This window comes from Alexandromys fortis, unplaced genomic scaffold (genome assembly GCF_014885135.2).
Source record: "Alexandromys fortis isolate MF-2015 unplaced genomic scaffold, M_Fortis_MF-2015_v1.1 scaffold_9, whole genome shotgun sequence".
NCBI lineage: Eukaryota > Metazoa > Chordata > Mammalia > Rodentia > Cricetidae > Alexandromys > Alexandromys fortis.
The window spans coordinates 4,857,346-4,865,426 of NW_026067892.1; the positions used below are offsets into that span (position 1 = coordinate 4,857,346).

At 50.0% G+C, this 8,081-nt stretch overlaps 1 protein-coding gene across 5 annotated transcripts in view; it reads left to right on the top strand.

The window, feature by feature from the left end:
* Positions 1 to 1,117: 1,117 nt before the first annotated feature.
* The window catches only part of Pknox1 (PBX/knotted 1 homeobox 1), a 41,017-nt gene continuing 34,053 nt past the window's right edge, over positions 1,118 to 8,081 (top strand). For 3 of the 5 annotated variants that reach the window (XM_050138022.1, XM_050138056.1, XM_050138049.1), the window contains exon 1: positions 1,146 to 1,270. The gene's annotated coding sequence lies outside the window, so the exon portion shown is untranslated. Of the gene's footprint in view, positions 1,271 to 8,081 lie in introns of all 5 variants that reach the window. The other 2 variants (XM_050138041.1, XM_050138066.1) reach the window with 2 other exon arrangements.

Below are 8,081 nucleotides of genomic sequence, written 5' to 3' on the forward strand. Positions count from 1 at the left end.
CGTGTGTGTAAATGAGTATGCATATGTGTTGGTAGTTGTTCCCTCCTTCCACATGGGTTCTACGAACTGAACGGTAGCTACAAAGGCTGCCTTGCACTGGCTTCCTCGTGTCTGTGGAGCTCTGAGGACACATGAGCAAGTTTTCTGAGCTGTGCGTGGTGGATTTACCTCAGGCCCCTTCCAGCCACCAGTCCTGGTGTACCCCGTTCCTCCTGAGGAGTGTGGGTCACCAGAACCACTTTCTTTAATCTGTGCGTGGATGCAAAGCACTGACCGCACACACAGGTGGCCACTGCATAAAACGAGTGAACCTAGACAAGCCAGGCAAACCCAGGGCTTCCATCTCTGTCTTTCCATCTTTCTGTGATGCCACGGAACCCGTCGGTACGCTGCTGCAGATGACCTGGCTAGGCAGAGCTCCAACTAGAGACAACATTTTCCAGTTCTCCTAAGGAAAAGCAAGTTATTTGCCTGGAGTCCCGGTGCACTTGAGAACCTTGGGAGTGAAGCTAAGCGGACCAGAGGCCAGACCGTAACCACTTCCCAGACACCATGTGTGTCAGTGTGTAGCCTAGCGCTCGGGAGACAGCATCCAGGGTCAGTTCTCAGGGTAGACACCTCGGGCGCTCAAGTCCTCAAAGGCGCACCACCCGCCGACCCTAGCGCTTACCCCAGCTCCAGAATCTGAACTGCTAGCCGCTGCACAGGCAGAAGGGCTGGAGCTGGTCCAGAGTCGCAGGTCTTCAGATGGTACAGCCTGTACTCCCCGCCAGAGCTACAGATGGTTCCACCCGGCTCGGAAAACGTCTCTCCAAAGCGGAGGCGGGCGCATAGGGGGCGTGACCTATCGCAATCCGGGCCACGCCTTCATCGCATAATCATGAGATGGTAAGCTCCTGCCTCTGGGGCGGGGCAGGAAACTACAGGCGGCGGGGCCCGGCCGCTGGGTGGGGCCTGGCTGAGGGAGCGCCGAGGGGCGGGACCGGTCTCTGCCCCGCCCCTTCGGGTCCCGCCCCGCCCCCTGCCTCGCCCCCGCCCGCCGCCGCCCCGCCCTGTGCCCGCCGCCGCGCTGGGCGGAGGCGGGGCCGGAGCCCGGCAGGCCCCGCCCCCGCGGTGAATATTGATGCGGCGCGCGTCGGCGTCGCCCTCCTCCCATTGAGCGAGGCTGTGTCGCGTGGCCTAGCGTCGGCGTGACGGTTGGACGCGGGCGCGGCACTGCGGGTCCCGATTGCTGCAGCCGCTTGTCAGTGTGATGAAGATTGGCACCCAGGTAAGCTGTCACTCAACCGCTCCGCCGCCGCCGCCACCGCTCTCGCCGCCGCCGTCCCTATCAATCACACCGGCCGAGGCCGCCGCTGCCGCCGCCTCCGCCGCTGCCTCTTCAGCCGCGGGCCGGGCGGGTGGTCGGGCGGGCGGTCGGGCGGGCGGTGCCCGGGGCCGCACTTGACCCGCGCCCGGGGCGGGGGCGGGGGCGGGGGAGGGGAGCGCCGATGGGGGAGGGGGCTCTGCGGCCGCGGCGCGGGGGCGCGCCCGGCTTGTTTTCTTCTGCGGGTTCAGGGGCGCGGAAATTTCTGGAAGGCGGCAGGGCCTCCACGCTGGGCCCGCTCGAGGCGCGCGCCTAACCGTCGCTCACGGAGCGCGGCGCGCGGGCTGGCGGGGGCGCGCGGGCTGGCGGGGGCGCGCGGACCGAGGTCGGGGGGGCTGCGAGGCAGGAAGATGGCGGCGGGGTCCGCGGCCCAGAGGGGCGGCCCGAGCCAGCGTGGGGCTTCCCGCGGGAGTCCGCGGACGGTGACAGTGTGTCGCGCGTGTCCGCGGCCCATCAGGGATAGCTTCTTAGGGAGCGATTGGCCCGCTGCTCCTGCTCCGTGTGTTCCTGTAAAGGGAAGCGGTACAGATGAGGAGATCGGAGCCCGCCGATCTCGGGGCTCCGAGCTCCCGAGGCTACGGCTTGCGCGATCGGTCCCACCACGCCACCCGGCAGCGCGGGCCGCGAGGCCCAAGTTTGAGCGCGCCTGAGATTCTGGATAACTGAGACATAGGTGTCAGCCTCGACACGGAAGCTTCTTCCAGAAGTGACTGGTTTGATTTTTTTATTTTTTTAGATGTAGGTGCTTTCCACTAAGGATGGAAGAATCCGCCCCTAAAGCAGGCCCCTGTCATGGCATTAGAAAAATGAGCTTTCTTTAAACACTCCGAGGAAGGATTTGACCGAGGCGGGATCGCGTTGCCAGCACGTTTTGTTGCTCAGGCCGTGTCCAGGTGATGCAGGAGTCGGCAGACCCTTTCAGTCCGGGGTCTGTGCCTGTCGAGCATCCCGCTGCAATAGCGTGTTGAGTCTAGACCCACCATTGTGTGAGATATTGCTGAAGCTCACGGTTTCTCCTGGCAAACTTTGTTACCAGGGTACCAGGAGTGGAGGCACCTTAAGAGAGTTTCCTGTGCTTTAGAATCGAGCAATCGTGGATGGAACGATAGCTCATTCCCCCACGGTCTCCGATTCATGTTGCAAGCAGGTGGATGTTTAGTTCCGTTTCTTTGGCTTTTGTGGCCTAACTTTAGGAAAGTCCTGTGAATTGTGGAAACAAAGTCACTACGGGAGTAGTAACATTCGGTTACAAGCTTGTTTTTGGTCGGGTATTGTTAAAACTAGAACGGCTGAGAAGAAAAGAAATTTGCCAAAGTTCCAAGTGTGGATCCGGGAGCAGTAACTTTCCCAGGGTCAAACAGAACCGGCCGTATTAAAATAGCTATCAAAAGTATGGGACCAAAGTGGAGAGAGTCTCATCTGAGCCCTGGATTAGCTCATGGTGCAACCAGGCTGAATAGAGCCCTCCGCGTCCTTCGGGAGTGTGGTGAGGTTTCTTTGACAACCTGGATGCTTTGTGGACATGCCTCACACTGGCCCTGCTAGATCTCCTGCTCTTACTGTCTGCCTTCCTCCAAGACTTAGAGGACACCTCCAGCAGTTGGAAGCTGCTGCAGATACTTTTGATTTTGTCAGTTTCAGCTACTTAGTTTTAAAGGTCCTCATTAGAAACCCATGTACATTCAGCGATCTTTGGCAGGAATACGGGGGGATGTGCCCCTCCCCAGCCTTCCTGACACGGTTCTTTGATGGCAGAGGTGACAAGGAGTTCAAGTAATACAACAGTTGGGGGACTTGAATATCCTGATGTAATGGTGTGGCTGAGGGTAAGAGTCGTTGGTGATTAAGGTGGCTTACAACTAGCCGTGTTGAATCCATGTGTCTTCAGTTCTGTTTAGAGCCTGTATAAAGTGAAGTATGTTGTGTATAGAAGTTGGTGGCAGAGATTGGTAGGATGAACAAAGTCTGGGCTGTACGGTCATTTGGTGCCAAGCGTCCATAGGCCTGGCCACAAAGGCTGCCAAGTGTTCCTTTGCTGAGAGGACGGGGGTTCCCAGCCTGCTGCCGCCCCTGCTGTTCTGCTGTTGTTTCTGGAAATTCTCTGCAGAAGGCAGTCAGTGTGGTGCCTGGCCTGTGGTTGAAAACTCCTGTTTCTCTGCTGTTCTGTGGTTCTCAGGACATGCCTCAGGAGCATGGAAAGAGGATGGAGCAGCTTCTTATTCCAAGTATTTTCAGGGAGGAAAACATCTGGAGTGTCTTTATAATGTTGAAAACCACTAGGTAGGGTTGTAGCTCACAGACAGAACTTTGCTTTACAGAGCCCTGAAGCTGATTCCAAACATCCCTACCCCAGGTGGCTTTATTGTCTTGGGCCAGTCTCTGGATTGATAGAGTGATCAGCCTGATTGTCGAACTGCAGGCCTTCTTCCCTTTTGAGGAGAGATCAGTGTGGATTGTCCATGTTTGTTGTGTGTGAGGTCATTTCTGCTCAGGGAATCCTGTCATCCTAAATTCCTGTGTCACTTATTTGGCCCACCCTCTAATTGAGTAAAGCCTTCTCAGGTGACAGTGTATATGTGTGCTCAGTGGGATGAGACAGCAGAAGTCCAGGGTTCCCTCTGTAACCACCATGTTGCCTGGTCCTCACCCAGTCCATCTCACATTCTCTCAGTGCCCACTTATACATTCTTCATCCTCTTCCCTTTGTTAGCCATGAACCTGAGATTTCTGAGTTCTTTCCCACACATCACCATTCACACACTGCCTCGGAGCTGGTGGCTGCCTTTTTCCACATTAACTACTTTTTCTTCCCAACAACCACATTTGACTTTCTGTGTGTATGAAAGGTGCCAATTTTAGGTATCCCATACAAGTGGGATAATACATTTGCCTTTTTATGATTGGCTCATTTCACTTAGTAAAATTTTTTTTCATACTTTAGTTTGTGCCAGCATTTCCATATTTTTAAGCCTAATACGGTCCCATTCTATATCTGTCCTGCATTTTGTTCACCCACCCTTTGCTGAACACTTGGTTCCTTCCACCTTTTGGCTATTGTGAATAACATGGCCATGAACATGAGTTGTCAGTATCCGAGGCTATGCCTGTAGTGCTTTGGTGGTCTCAGAAGTAGATTGTGATATCATGTTAGTTATGTCTTAACCCCTATCCTGCTGTTCTACAATGGCAGTGCAATACTCACGGTTTCCAGCTTCTCGCCATCCTGGCTCTTGGGTGTTTTGTTGTTTTGGGGCAAGAACCGAGAGCTTTTTGAACAGTGGGCAAGCGCACCAGTTTTCTGTGTAGTTGTTAATAGCTATCCTGCTGGGTGTGAGGTGTCATTTTATAATTTTAATTCATTTCTCTGGTGATTAGTGATGCTCAGCATCTTTTTCTGAGTTTATTTGCCAGTTGTGTGTTTTCTTTGGAGACACTTCTTTTTTTAAGTTCTTTGCCCACTTCTGAATCTAGTTTATAAACATACATTTTATGCATCAATTGTTAAAGTGCTTCTGTATCTGGCGTTATCATATAATTTTATGCATGTTAACATAACTGTTTCTTATTTTAAAATTTTAAAGTCTGGCCAGAGAGATGGCTCAGCAGTTAAAGAAGGGCACTTGCCACCAAGCCTGACAACCTGCGTTCATTCCCAGATCCCACATGGTAGAAGAAGAGAATTGACTTCTACAAGTTGCTCTTTAACCTCCACATTATCTGTGGCATTGTACAAACACACAATAAAGAAATAAATTTAATTTAAAAATGTGTCACAGTTTTTTCTTTTTTTTTTTAAATATCTGATGGTTATGCCTAGTGTGTCAATGCCTTTGAACACTTAGCTTCCGACATTGTCTGTTTCCCATCTGAAAGCTGGCTTTCCTCTGATCTGCTCACCGCGGTACTAGCCAGGTTGACAAGGACTCTGCTGTGGAAAGGCAGCAGGTGCAGGCAGAAGGCCTCTTTCTGTAGTGCACCATCGATGGCTCTCAGCAACACTGGCAATGCCCGAGGGAGAGAGACTGTCCTAGGGAAAGGGTGCTCAGCATGCAGGAGTTACAGTCCCTGTTTCTACTTCCTTCCTTTGCTTTCCTTGTGCTAGGAATTGACCCTGGGACGCTGTACATGGTAAGCACATATTACCATTATGCTATAGTCTAGCACCCATCTCTCACAGGACAGTTTTACTGTCTACAGGACATTATGTAAGTTTTGTGTGTCATTTGTATTGATACCAGTGATAGTCATAAAGTCTTAAAATTTTGATAATGAATTTCATAGCTATAATAGACCGTCTAATTCGGTCTATCAAAACAAATTCTAGCTGGGCGGTGGTGGCGCATGCCTTTAATCCCAGCACTCAGGAGGCAGAGGCAAGCGGATCTCTGTGAGTTCGAGGCCAGCCTGGTCTACAAGAGCTAGTTCCGGGACAGGCACCAAAGCTACAGAGAAACCCTGTCTTGAAAAACCAAAAAAAAACAAAAACACAAAAAAAAAACAAAAAAAACACAACAACAACAAACAAACAAACAAAAAAAAAACCCAAATTCTAAAACCTGTAAAATGTCTTTTATTAGGGCTAAGGAGATAACAGGTAAAGTGCTTGCTACACAAGTGTGAACCAAGCTCAGATCCCCAGATCCCACACAAAGCCTCATGTGGTAGCACATCTGTAAATCCCAGCACTCCTGTGAGATGGAAGGCAGAGAGACATGAGAATCCCTGGAAGCTCATGGGCCAGCTTGCCTGGCAAATGCAGTAGCAAACAAGAAAAGTGGAAGGTGAGGACTGTCTCGAGTCTGTCCCCTGACCTCTGCACACTCATGCTATAGCACTATGCCAGCAATCACAACCTTACACTAACACACGTGTCTTTGTTATTAGAAATTTGCTATGTCTTTTATTCTGTAGATTTTTAGTGTGTTTTTTGCTTTGTATCCCAGGCTTGCCTCAAACCATTCTTCTGTTTGAGCCTCCCATGTGGCTGAGTTGTTTTGGGTTGTAAGTGTACCACTGAGCCTGGCACAGGTTTTGTTTTAATAAGATTTAATATCTGATTTTATTTGGATATTAAGTTTTAAATGGCACCTTCTCAAGCTTTGTTTGAAAACTAAAGTGGTTTCTTGGCAGATGTTTTCCTTCCAATGAGTTACTTATTGACTGACTGTCTGTGCTGGGGAAGGAGAACTGGGGCTGTTTATGAGTTGTGAGCCCCAGTCACCTGAGACTTCTTACACAGTGGAACTCCCTGGACTTTATGCTAGGTGGTTAATTCCAAAAGAGCTCCTGGAGAAAGTGTACTTTTGAAGATAGACCTTCGCTAGTGTTCTTAGAATGCTCTGGCTTTGCAGGTTTATTAAAAAGCAGATTTAGGGCTAGAGAGATGGCTCAGCAGTTAACTGGGTTCAGTTCCCAGCACCCACATGGCAGCTCACAGTTGTCTGTAACTCCAGTTCCAGGAGATCCAACATCCTCATCCAGAAATACATGGAGGCAAAACACCATTGTATATAAAATTTTTTAAAAATCAGGTTTAATTTGGACAAAGACCATCAGTTCTTAGGAGGATCAGTAACAAGAAAAATGCAGACACTCCTGAGTGCTGTCTTCAGCCTTCTGCTGTCATGTCTGTCTCTTTTAGTGCTGGTTTTGCTCTCTGCAAATACTAGAACTGAACTTGCCCAGAATGCCCAGGTTTTTTTGGATCGGGGTTACTAAGGCTCACTTCTGAAGCAGGTAGGACTGAGAAAGTTGTCCTGTGTTGGTGTGACAATTGGAAAGGAACATAGGATGCTAGGGCCTACCCAATGGCATAAAACATCACCAACTGAGTTGGTAAACATTTTAGGTGGGTTAAGAGTATTCTGGGACAGCCAGGGTTATACAGAAACTCTCTTCCAAAAAAAAAAAAAAATGAGGGAAAAAAAGGAAAAAAAAAAGACATTTTTCTTTGGTTAGCTCTACTTTATTTAGACCAGGAGTTAGCAAACTACAAAATCCCACGGTGGCCTGCATTTGTATGGCCCTAGAGCCAAAGATTAGTTCATGGTGGAAAGGGGGGGGAGTGTGTGTGTGTGTGTGTGTGTGTGTGTGGTGAGAAAGAGAGAGAGAAAGAGAGAGAGAGAGAGAGAAGAGAGAGAGAGCACGCATGTGAGATAATACACACATGCACGTGTGGTGAAGACCAAAAGTCAAGGTAAGGTGTCTCTCTCTCTCTCTCTCTCTCTCTCTCTCTCTCTCTCTCTCTATCTCTATCTCTATCTCTATCTCTATCTTTTTGAAGGCAGTCAGGGTCTCTCACCAAACCTAGAGCTCATGGATTTTGCTAGAATGGCTGACCAATGAGCTTTAGGGGTCTATCCGTCTGTCCATGTTTCCCCAGTGCAGAGGTTACAGGTGCATGTTACTGTGCCTGGCCCTTAGGTGGGTGCTGAGGATCTGAACTTGGGGTCTCAAATTTGTATAGTAGGTGCTTTGCCCATTGGACTGTCTACCCAACCTGATTCAGGCGTTTTCCTTTTTTAAATGTGTTCTTTTTTTTTCTACATTTTAGCGATTGATTGTTTGTTTGTTTTGTTTTGTTTTTCTGTTTAGCCGTGGCTGTCCTGAAACTCACTCTGTAGACCAGACTGGCCTTGAATTTAGAAATCCACCTGCCTCTGCCTCCTTAGTGCTGGGATTAAAGGTACGTGCCACCACTACCTGGCTTTTAGTG